Raw genomic sequence first — 13,519 nt, 5'->3', positions numbered from 1 at the left:
TTTATTGGTAACATGCTATAAGAGCAGTCGTGAAGATTTGTGGGTGTCACCCCCAACCCCATTTTACCTTCTCATTGGAGGGTTCCTAGGTAATCATATCTTGTATCATATATGTGTGAATGCTTACTTGTTTACACACTTTAGATGTATATGCTTCATATGGTATTTTAGTTTACTTGTTAAATTGTGAGATGAATATATGGTGAATGTTTTATGAGTAAAACTTTGAAGCACTAATTCACACCCCCACCAGCCCCTACCCCTAACTCAGAGTTCATCTTTCCTATTGTAATTCCAACATCAATCACCCTATTAGGAGTGAGCCTTGTTAGAGGAATTTATAAAATTCCATTAAAATGTCACCTTATTAAAGGATTTACGAATGAGTATTAGTTCAACCTTAATCCAAAGGATTTATCCAAACTGATACAATTGTTAGACAATTGCAATAGGATTTGATCTGATAACAAAAAAATTTCACTTGTAGATCACAGATCTTTGTTTACATATCCATTCTACTTGGCTTCCGATATCCTTTGTCTCTAATAGCTTGTTCACCTCTTTAAGCATTCAAATCCTTAAGCCTTCATGTTTAGTATGCCATGTGCAGATTAATCCCTTAAGCACTCATATAAAGAAATACAACTTTGCTCATCTAACTCTACCTTAGTCTTCAAAAAACATTGCTCCTGGATTAGTATCCCCTTATAAAGAGAAATTATATCTTTTTTAATTTAATCACAATCATCCATTTTAGGCTAAAGTAAGATTCATTGAATCTAACCATCTTTCTATTTTATTCTTCTTCTAGAAAATTCCTTTACAATCCTTATCAAATTTTCCTCAATATGGTTTATCTTTAATTCTATGCCTCTATCTCATCAAGCTTATCTTCCACATGCTCCACATAGCCCAAAAAATCAACTTTCTCAACTCAGATTCAAAGAATCTATGATCAAACTCTTTATGCTATCAATCGACAATAACTTTTTCTTGATGCTCAACACACACTAGGTTGCCCAACATCCAATAAAATTTACTTGGCACATATTATCTTTTTACTGCCACTTGGCACACACTAAATTTACTTAGCACATACTAAATTACTCTGCACATAATATTTCTTTTCTTTTTTTAGCACCAACTTATTTTTTTCTCAACTTGAACTAACATTGCATGACTCCTATTATTTACTTAGTTAAGCTTAGCAAACACATTTTTCTTCCCTTCTTCTTGTAGACTGAGATAGTGTAACCATCCATTGTAGCCTCAAATAGGTAAATAATACACTATATCATCACTATCTTATCTAGTGTTTGTGCCCCTTTTATAAACCATATAACTCAACCTTTCACTAGGTACACTTGTTATCCTATCTTCTTAAAATCCTCTTCATCAATCAATCAAATGATAGCCTTCAGACCAAAATAAGCATCTATCTTACTAGAAAACAATAGGTTTGACACATTGACAAAATACTAATTGTTTCATATTCTTATACTTTCAACAATATTCTTTTCTCAACAATTTAATATTCTATGACATAAAAATTTGTGATTGATATTTCTCCATCAGAATAAAATGAAAATCTCTACAATAATATGTTATGATTGGAGATTCTTCCAATGTGCATGTGTAGAAATACATTCCTTAGCATGAGAGTTTGTAAGTCTAATGGAAAATAGAATTATATTTTATGTCTAGCTAGTTAAAATCATTATTGTTCACAGTTGAAAGCTTATGGAAATATTTGGGCTTCATATACCTAGATTTTTGGTTGTCTAGATGATTGTGTTTACTCCTAGTGCAAATAAGATTAGAGACTTGTGCATCTAGCACTAGGAAGATTGTGAGAGATTAATTTAAATTAAAAAAAATCTTGGGTTATTGTTAGATATTTTTTGGATAATTTTATAAAATATTGGTCATTGGAAAGCCAACGAGTTAGTCTAAAATACTTATGTGGCCTCTATAAGTATGATATGTGATGGAATAAGTTTTGATTATAAAACCCCCTTTTATAATCTCTTAGTTTTTAGGACTACTACTTAAAATTCAATTACAATAATATCTTTCTATTTAAAGTTTGAACCTTTTTCAAATGAAAAATTAGATGGATGATCAAATTTGTATAATGTTAACTATTTATATGTTTTTAAACTATATGCATCTTTTTGTGGAATTGATATATGTATTGAATATAATTGTAATGAATTACTAGTATATAGAATAGATATGGTCACTTATCAATGGTGTTTTCAAATATGATAGGAATTTGTATTTTTTTATACCACCAAGAACATATATGGTTTCCTCCAAATTTTATTTTGATTAAAGGTATAGTTTAGAGGCATAAGGAATGTTCTAGATATGTAGGATTAAAGAGTAAAGGTTGATATGAATTTATTTTTGCAATGCAATTTTTTTCTTTTATCTTCTACTCAAAGGCCATAACAAAACCAAAATATTCTACAAGAGTATCATTTCATTTATCCTCAACAATGGTGGAGCTATTATTAAAGAGTCATGACCCAAGACTTTTATGATGTCATTCATAAGTTTGTGGAATGTTAAAATCTCAATTCACTAACTATAAAATACCTGCTCACTTCTTTATTACTTTTTTGTTTACTTATTCATGATGCATCCACTACAACATATGGTGAGTTATCTACATGCTACTTCTTTAAGGTATTCCATATCATCTATGATCCACATAGTCAAATGAGCTAACAATCCACCTTCCACTACTACTTCATCAAACACATTAAGATTAATATCTAAATGGGGATAACTTTGACATCCACTTGTACCATTACCTGAACTAATTGCATCATTTAAGGATGCACATCATGATAGTGTTATGTTTTTTGAGGCTTAGTAGGTTAGAAAGTTCTAGTAGTAAAAGATCCTCTCCATACTAGATGTCCTTTGCTGCATGGAGGCCTAGCATGTGGAATCAAAGGCCCTTTAGCTTTAATAGCTAGAAAAATTAGCATTTCCAACCCATTGAGGTTCAATATAGGTATTTCAGAAGCACTCCAGAGAGTAACAATCACATAGGTAGGTGTGGAACATATAACTGTATCATCTTGGTTTTGATATATCAATAATAATAAAATTATTCAAGTAAAAATAACATTTTATACTTGGGTATGTGCAGGATCATGGTCAACCAAACTATGCTCTTAACTGGCAATAAAAATCAGAAAATTAGGATTATGTCAACTTGACGTGCAATTTTCTACTTGTTATTAACTTTATATCAAAAAATTGACAGAAAATAATCTCTAGCAAAAATTTTAATGCAATATTACAAAAATTTCATAACAAAAATAAGGAGTAGACATATGTCTGATCACCTTAATCAAAACCAAATGATAATATTTTTTAATAATATTCTAGATATAAGTAGTGGACTCATGCCTAGATGTGACACATATTTTTCAGTATTTTTATTCTAAATAAATAATTAAGAATTAATTTTTGACTTTAGTATTTTTGGAATAAAAGATTCTCGTGTTTGACCACCTTAACTAATTCAAAACTGTACAAAATTCATTTTTTCCTTTTTTTCCTTATATTAGACAAAACATAGAATGTTATGCATCTTTTGGATTTAAAAAATGTTGTACCATTTGAAAGTTATAGTTAATTTTCAAGTAGTGTGTCAGTTAGCAGTTTATACATAACTCCATTAGAAAATAAGCAATAATTATTTATTAAACTCATAATTTGAGAAACCTTACATTTATGGAAAGATAAGAACATTCTTAAGAAACCCTTTTCATTTCATCAAATTTTGGTGAAAAAAAAGTTGTTAGCTACATGTTTGAAGTAAAAATCAAATGAAAATAGGCCAAAAGCACATTTTAAGAATGTTTTTGAAGTTGACCATATAGGTTTGGTATCAAAAGATATAGTAGACCTTATAAAGATATTAATTTTTTTAATTTAATATCAGGGTGGGTGGGAAAAAAGTTGGAATAGATTTTGAAATGTTTTGAGATATTTCAGAACTATAGATTTTTCAGATCGACACTTTTTGGCACACCATGATCTTGCACATACCCACTTGAGATGTTGAGCAAAAAAAGTCCCTTTGGAGGAATCATAGTTTGTATTAATATCTTTTCAATCCTATCTAATTCACTTTATTGGATGTTGTGTATTATAGTGCTCAATCTATTGCTCTTCTTGTGAAATGAATGTCAAGGTTATATTTTTATTGTTGTGGCTAATGTTGAGTGATTGAATATCTCAAACCATTCATTGGAAGTCCTTTTACATTTAGAGGTGTCCAACCTTGAATATATTCTTTCATTTATCTTATTAACTTTCCTATCAACAATAACTAAAATGTGACTTGTCTCCTCTACTTCTTTGCCAGCTACATTTCCTACACTTTTTTAAAACCTCTATGCTTTCCTAATTTTCTATTATAGGTTCTTGATTACCATCTTTAGTTGCATTGTTCTTATGGTATAAAGATGTTTCTTATCAATATCCATGTTCTTATCTTCATCCACTAAAATGTCCTATACTTATTTGGTATCCAAAAGTTAAATATATTGTGTATGTTTGTTTTCTAGATTGCAAGGAAAATTGACACCCCGATTATCCAAATATGAAATTGATTTTTCATCTCTATCTACTTTTTATTCAACATTTTCTACGACAAGGTGGGCCTACTTGAATGTTCCTTTACAATAATCTAAAACACAAGTACTTTCCTTTCTATAATCTTTGCATATAGTCACTACAGATGACTCCTCTTCAAAAGGTATTATTTGAGTATCATAGTATTCTCTATCATATTTTTGTCCAAATTAACCTCAGCATTAGACATTGCCATAGATGGTTAAGGTCTTTGGTCATGATTATTCTTACTTGTATTTCATGACCTTCTTATGTTTGTGTATCTTGAGTTATCTCTTTTTCTTTTTGCACTAGCACCTATTCTATACACTGGTCTATGCCTTTTTTAATGATATGCCACCTTTTCCATCTAAAACATATTTATGTCTAGATAGATTCCCAACATAGAAAGGAATTATACCAATGTTTTTAGAAGGGTGTTTGTAATCCTCTAGAGAAATATGTGTGATGTAGATGATCAAAGAAAATATTTGTGAACTCCACATTAGGGCATTAAACTAGACACAACATTTTTCACATTTTCATATGAGGCTAGCTGTATTCAAGCTATGCTACTCTACTCCTAAAAGAATAAAACAAATATAAAAATTTAATAGTTAAATAAATAAATATCAACAAATCCTGGTTCAATGCTATGTATGTGAGGGATTCTAGATAGTTTCAAGAAATCTCTATACATACCTCAACCATAACCACAACTAGTAATACCAAGTCTTTGAATCTAATCTAAACTAAGGATTGTTGGAAATAATCTAGACTTGCTAAGTTACTGAGAGGGGAGGGGTGAATTAGTAACTTCAAAAACTTTTCATAAATTCAGCACTTAACAATATAAATCATTCACCATTAATTGATCTACTTTACTACATGCATAAGAAACTTAAAGATAAGCATTCATAAGACATGAAACACAAAATTTGATGACCCAGAAACCTTCCAAATAGAAAGTAAAACTGGGGTGGGTATGATACCCACAAAGCTTCACTATTGTAGCATAAAGTTGGCCGATTAAGGCTTACATTGACCACTTGTGGTGATCTACCCTATTAGGAACAAATAGGGCTACTAAGTCCACCTTGTTAGAGGATTTTACAAACATAAAATGAAGTATGCACTCTATTAGGATATTTAAGCAAAGATTGTTAAGTCTACCTTGTTAAAGGATTTAGAACTAATTCACCTATTAGGATGAAACAGAGGATCTTACTTACAACTTGATTTGTTGATTAGATCGTTAAAGTACTAATCACCTCATGTGATAGATAAAACATTTCTACTCCTGAATTGACCTTGCTGTATTCCTTACTCTTTTGCTGATACTCATTCACATGCATTTCATACATTCCTTAATACATTCATGATACATTGGTATGATACAATACATAACATATATACCATTCCAATTCTTATAGTTACAAGGTCATCTAAAACACAAGAAAAATATTACTGAGTTAGCCCAACAGTAGAAAACTCAGGTTCTGTAAGCTGACTTGGTGACTTTCTGATATTTGACATCCACTACATTACTCAGCATCGTCATGCACTCGATAGAAGTAGGGGCTTGGTCCATACTAATCATACAATGTAGCTTCAAACTTGGTAGATATAATGTCACTAGGTAGATATTGAATACTGTGTTTACCTTGATACACTCAGTAAACACTATTCATCCATCACTTAGTTTACATTGGCTTCTCATTGCACAAATTAATTGCCTGGTAGACACTATGAAGCTTGGTAACAACTGAACTGCTCAGTGATAACTGCTGGACTTCACACTATCTACTTTCACTCGGTAACCTCTGAAATGCTTAGTGTGAACTGAAAAACCTAATTATCACTAAAATGCTTGGTAACCATATAGAATTGAATAAGTGTTGTCACTAATGGAAAAACATAACTTAATGCCAACAATCTCCCCCTTTGGCATTAGTGACAAAAAAACTTATAAGCCAAGACTTATGTACACTAACATACTAAATTTTATTTTTCAAAATTTATCTTTGTAATGTCATTGTATATAGATTTGCATATATCTCCCCCATACTTAAGACATGATATATATACATAGTTACTTTACGTACTTATGCACATAGTCTTTCCATCTTTTATCTTGTACATATATCTCTGTTCTCTTCTCTTTATTTCTCCAAAAAATAGAAAATGCCTCTTACTCCCCCTTAATCTACTCTATCTCCCCCTTTTTGACAATAATGCCAAAGGCTATACAAGATATTTACATGGAGACACCAAAATGTGAAAGAAAGTCAGAGTGTACCTTGAGAATAAGAGCTAGCGTCTTATCCTAGTTGCTTTGCAAAATTTTGTAGGTATGAAGAGCTACTTGGATTTCTACTAAAAGTTGTATCATGTGATCTGCAACAAAACTATTGTTATCCTAGACCAATGATTTTGAATATGCAATGTACTTTTGTATTGTGTCCATGATTGGCTAGAGCATATTTTGGATATCTATTAGTGTGGATCTAATCCTTTCTTCTTCTCTTAGTAGTTATGCCGGCATATCTGAAAGATATCTCTGTTGGCATTATGATACATTTTTGTCATTAGTTACAACACTTATTGGATTTTGAATACTTACCGAGCTCACACCGGAAACCAAGCTTTACCTAGTTCTCAGTGTTTACCGAGTAATCAAGGTGAACAAAGAAGTCAGTGTTTACCGAGTAATCAAGGTGAACAAAGAAGTCAGTGTTTATCGAGTGATCAAGGTGAACAAAGCAATCAGTGTTTACCGAGTGATCAAGGTGAACAAAGCAATCAGTGTTTACCGAGTGTTCAAGATAAAGAAAGGAATTAGTTTTGACCGAGTAAAGATGTACTAAGATGTAACCGAGAACTTCATGATAACCGAGCTCCTGAGGTTATCAAGGAAATTAATTTTTACCGAGCTTAGACGGATATCAAGGAAACTAACTATCACCGAGTCACAAGGTTCTATCAAGTATTTCCTTTGATCACCGAGCAACAGTTCAGATAGAAGTATTCACCGAGTGACATCTCTTCTACCGAGTCTCCAGTGGTTACCGAGTTCAGAACTATTCGAAGTGTTTAGTATGAACCGTGCCTTCACTTCTACCGAGTGCATGACGATGCCGAGTAACGCAGTGGACGTCGAGTATCAGAAGGACACCGAGTCAGTTCAGTGAACCCAAGTTTTTACCTTGGGCCGACTTTGTATAGAGATTTGCACTTGTTGTTTTAGCCGACCTAGCATGTATTGTTTAGCCGACCTTGCATGTATTATTTATATGGATAGTATATATATGCAATGTATTGTATCATTCAAAAAATAGTTATGGCAATGGTAATGAGTGGAAATGTGAAAGTGTGAATGTGTGAAAGTGCGAAAGAAATACATGCGTGCGAAAGTATGTGGGCTGAATTGTGAAGATATTCAACAGGTCTAGTTTTGAAGTAGAAAAGTTTTATCTATCACATCAAGGTGAATTAGAGCATAGCGGATCTTATCAGCAATCAGTTGTAATCAGATCCACTGTTTCATTCTAACAGGTGAATCAGTTTTTGCAAATCCTTTAACAAGGTAGACTTAACAGTCTTTTGTAAATCTCCTAACAGAGTGCATACTTTATTGTATGTTTGGAAATCCTCTAACAAGGTGGATCTAGTAATCCTTTGTGCTCCTAACAGGGCAGATCACCAGAAGTGGTCGTTGTAAGCCTTAACCAGCAAACTTCATACTGCAGTAATGAAGCTTGTGGGTTTCATCCCCACCCCAGTTTTACTTTCTATTTGGAAGGTTTCTGGGTCACCAAATCTGTGTGTTCAAGTGTTGCAAATGATTTTGTTTCATGCTTACAATAGGTTACTTGGATGAATGATGAATATATCAGTATACAGTTTTATTGTTTGAAATTTTAGAAGTTACTGATTCACCCCTCCCCTCTCAATAACTTGTCATATCTTGAATATTTCCAACAATTGGTATCAGAGCTATAAGGTTCTCAAGATAAAAGCTTCACAGCTTGAGCAAAGATCTAGGACAATGGAGATATTCAAACTTGACAAAACTATTGAGAATGAAAAGCTAGATCTGAAAATGGCCATGGCTCAACTCAATGAAGCAAAAGAGCATCTTTTACAATCCTTGAAAAGAAGAAAAGAACTTGCAAAGAAAATGAATGACCATCAGTATGTTGAAGAAAAGATTGAAGATCTCTCACCATCAAATAGTTCAGATGAAGCTGACAAAGCAATCAAAGAACTTTTAGAAAAGAATGGATCTCTGCAGGAAGAAGTAAGAAAGCTCAAAAGGGAACAAGGAATCCAGTCCATCAGGCTATGCAAAATCTTGGAGCAAAGGAACAAGGCAGCTGAAGACTTAGAGGTAAGGAATAATCAATCCTCTCAGCTTGAAGATCTTGTAACTCAGTTATCTAATGCAAATGAAGAAATTATGAATCTAAGATCTGAGAATGAGATTTTGAGAAATGACTTAATTACTGAAAGACAAATCAATGCAAGCTTACAAAGTGATCTAGTCTCTGAAAAACAAGTCAATGAGAGAATGGTAAAATCTCAAAAAGACATGGATCAATTGAATCTGCAAAATGAAGAAAACTTTCATAAACAAAATGGTAAAGCAGGCCTTGGATACAAGGAATAAGGTGAATCCTCCAAACAGGGTACTCAAAAGAATCAAAAACCTACTTGTAGCCACTGTGGTAAGTTAGGTCATACATCTAACAGATGTTGGAGCAATGGAAAAGGCAAATTTAATGGAAAATGCTACAATTGCAATCAGCATGGACACAAAGCCAATGAATGCAAAAGGAAACCGAAATTTGAAGGTAAATGTCACAAATGCCAAAAGCAAGGTCATAAGGCATCACAATGCAAATTCAAATCTTTTAATCTAGCTGAACAACTTATCAAAGCAATATTTGGTTGGGACTACAACACTTGATGCAGATGTCATTATTGTGGAGAATATGGTCATACTAGCATAAACTGTGCAAGGCATCACCTAAGAAAAAGGGATACCACTGTAAGATGTTATACATGTACAAAAATTGGTCATATATCTAAAAACTGCATGAACATAAAGAAAGTCAAGGATGAGAAGAAAATCAAAGTAGACAATATTCGGAAACAAATGAAGCAGCAATGGATTCCAAAGTCTACCGAGCCAGATAATTCAAGTAATGGAATGATCACTCAAGAGGTGAGTGACTCTCCCATTTCCAATTAAGACTCATCAGGATAAGACCAGGACTGTATCCACAAGCAATCTCCTAAGCAGTCCTAGAATGAAAATATGATCAAATTAGTATTTCAGATACATCAGGATCATGGTCGATACATGACCTTACCGAGCTCAGTCGGGTGCAATAAGGCTTCTTTCACCAAGTTGCACTTACCGAGCATGGTTGGTTCTTCTCTTACCGAGTTAAGGGCGGATTAACCTATTTTCTTTTGGTCACCGAATTGTGAAGTTTAAGCCGAGCTAGTGGATGACAGCTTGTCAATCGCAGCTACCTCCGTGCTGAACATTAATGACAAATTTTTCATCAAAAGGGCAGATTTCAACCTCATTTTTTCACCGCGACTTCGAGATTTACAAAAGAGGGCTTTCAAGCGAATTCAAGTGAGTTGAAGAAATTTTCCAGCGAAGTATTCTTACGAAATCTTCTTACTCACCGAGCAGCAATGACTTCCACAAGCACCAGCAGCAGCAAGGCGAAGAAAGGATCCAAAATGCTTGTGAAGGGAATGGAATGGAAGGCACCGACGTTCAAGCTTGTTCCTGCCATCGCTGAATCACTCGACCCGCATGGAGCTCAATCACAGATTCCTCCAAAGGTACTTCTAATCAATGATATTCGTACTCATTTCAAGTGTACTGTGCAAAAAATAGGGACACTAGATATGGATAGCACCCTAGCCGAGTTATGCATGGATGGAACCCTAAAACCTGAGTTCAAACATTTGGAAACCAAAGGCTTAACCCATATCCTGCATCTGCCAAGAAGTTTCCAAGTGAAATGGGTGAGGTATATCTTGAGTTGAGTACATAATGGTCAGTTGTGGTTGGAACAACCAGTTTTGATAACCAAGAAGATGATTCACAAAATCATGGGTCTCCCAATGCTCAGCAAAGCCAAAACCACCAAAACCCTAGGACGGGATGAGTTACAGAAGAAAACCCAAGCCGAATGGGATGGCAAAGGTTTAAAACTCAACAATGTTTCAGATATAGAACTGAAATTTGGTATTTATGTTATTGCATACAAACTATATAGTTCCAGCAGGCTGAATAGTGTACCTTGCGAGGCTGTAGATTTGGCATATAAAATTGTAAAGAAAAATATGGAGTTTGACCTAGCTGATGTATTATTAAAACAATTCAATAAAAACATGGAAAGCATAAGGACTGCAAAGACAAAACCTTGTAAATTTGGTTCTTTGCTAGTTTGTTTATTCTTCTATGTACAGAAATTCTTTCCATCCAAAGGTACAATTGTATGGAGGAAAGATACTCCAATTTTGTATCAAATAAATGAATTCATAGTAGATATGGGTATGAATTTTGACAAAGTAATGGACAATTATTTTGAAGATTTCAAGGAAAGGATGAACAACAGATTCAGAATACCTCCAAAACTTGTTGAAGAGTATAAGGATGATGTCTGTTTCATGGTTGACTGTGACAAGGTATACATACAGGCAGTTAGACCTCGAGTTGCATGGGTGAAACCTCTTCCATATGAGGTAAATATTGATGAAACCAGGGATATCATTGAAGCACTGGTAAATGAGCCAATAGACCCAAGGCAACGAATTTTTGGTACTTATGATGAAGCAAAGGACAGAATTGAACTAGAAATCAAAATTCCACAGGCCATCAGCAAAGGTAAAAGGAAAATGGCCAAACTAAAAACTGAAATGAGTTCTCTTATGGTCACCGAGGGAAAAGGTGAAGATAAAGAAAGTGAAGAAGAAAAAGAAGGAGAAAAAGAATCAGAAAAAGAGCAACCAGCAAAGAAGAAAGGCAAGGTAATCATTACCAAGCCCAAGAAGCAGCCTACTGCAGTATTCACTCGAAGAACGAGAAAAGGTATTCAGGAACCTGTATTGGTCAAACCTGCACCTACATTCGAGCAAAGGCTCAAAACATTGGAAGAAGGAGCTGGCATTGCAAATTTCAAGGCATTGAGATTTGAGACAAGGACTGATGCAGAGAAAATGCAAATTGAGGAACTGGTACTTAACAAAATGGGAAAATGGAAATACTCCCCAGACTAGATTGCTCCTCATATCTCTAAAGAACTACTGGAGAGAGTACAGCCAAGATGGGAGTTAGCCACCAAGACGGTAAAAGATATATATGAGCAATCCCTGAAGAATCTTCGGCCTAGTCTCACTGGAGAAGAGGTAAAATCTGAATTGAAAACCTATGAAGGTAAAATGATGATCAGATTCCAGACTTGTTTAGTTTTGATCAAAGATATAGAGCATGTTGTAAATGATGCTACAAACATGTGGAAAAATATCTATCATCTACATAAGCCCAGTGTAGACCCAGTAGAAATAAAGGATGATGACAGTAGCAGCAACAGTGATGAATCAGATAGCACTCCATCCATCACAGTTACACCAGGAGAGTTGCATGCAATGATGGAAGAAAAGGAGGAAGAAGACAAAGAGGAAGAAGCTGAAGAGGAAGATAAGGAGGATGATACGATAAAAATTGCAGCAGCAGTTATTGCATCCCTTCCTCACTCCCCAGACAAACCTATGACATCATCAAGGTTGGAGTCAACTTTAGCAGGTTCATCTACACCAATTTTACCATCTACACCTACCATATCTCAGCTCTAGGTATCATCATTGGAAGTGACTACCACTTCATCTACCGAGCTGCATCCCTCTTCATCTACCGAGCTGCACCCCTTTTCATCTACCGAGTTAGCCTCCTCGACTCCATCATCATCAGTTGGCATTGCTGTAAGTTCTCAAATTTTGACAAGTCAAATTTGTTCTACAATTTTGTTGCCATCTACTTCAGGCACAGTGAGCTCAGATACTATATTACCGAGTGTATCACCATTTTTGGCCAGCACTCAAATTTTTGACCCTGTACATACTTCTATTGGCACTCAAACCTCAAACATCCCAGTTTTTACTGCTAGTCCTTCTATCTCTACTATTGTGTCTATTCCAAAGGTCAAACCAGTCATCCCAGAAGTCAAACAAAAGAAACCATTAAGACTTATGATCACTAGAAAGGAAATTCCTGAAGATATTGACTTGGACACAGAGATAGTAATTCCAAAGATTGACTTTGATAATGCTACCATTGAAGAAATGAGGTATGCTAGTCAACTTATTGAGAAAAAGGCTACTCAGATGCAGTTAAGATCAGAAAGGGATAAGGAATATAGGATAATTGAGGAAGCCCGAAACATAATTAATGAGGCTATAGGTGTTGATGTTGATACTTCTCAACACATTTTGATTCAACTAGAAGAGGCAGTTAATAAATTCAATGAAGATGCCTCCGGACAAGAAAAGCTAATTGAGCGTGCAGAAAAGAAATTTGATAATAAGGTATTTGGGCACATTGCCCAGAACATTGCAATAAATCAGGTTGCATTAACCTCAGTTTTGGCAGATATGGAAAATTCTTTTAATAATGTAACATCTCTTTTTGCTAAACTTTGTGATGTTACCGAATACACTAAAGGAATAAGAGAAAAACTAAATAAAATTGATGAAGATCTGAAGCTAAGCGCACAGAACTTGAAGCTTGACCCCAGTTCAAGCTCATCTCATCACCTCATAATCAAATTTTTTTCAGAGAAGCAGGCAGAGCTGT

Source organism: Cupressus sempervirens, chromosome 7, assembly GCF_028749045.1.
Source record: "Cupressus sempervirens isolate cs-2001-9-10 chromosome 7, ASM2874904v1, whole genome shotgun sequence".
In the NCBI taxonomy this organism is placed as follows: domain Eukaryota; kingdom Viridiplantae; phylum Streptophyta; class Pinopsida; order Cupressales; family Cupressaceae; genus Cupressus; species Cupressus sempervirens.
The sequence above is the reverse complement of the archived record's forward strand: the minus strand, read 5'-3'. Positions refer to the sequence as shown.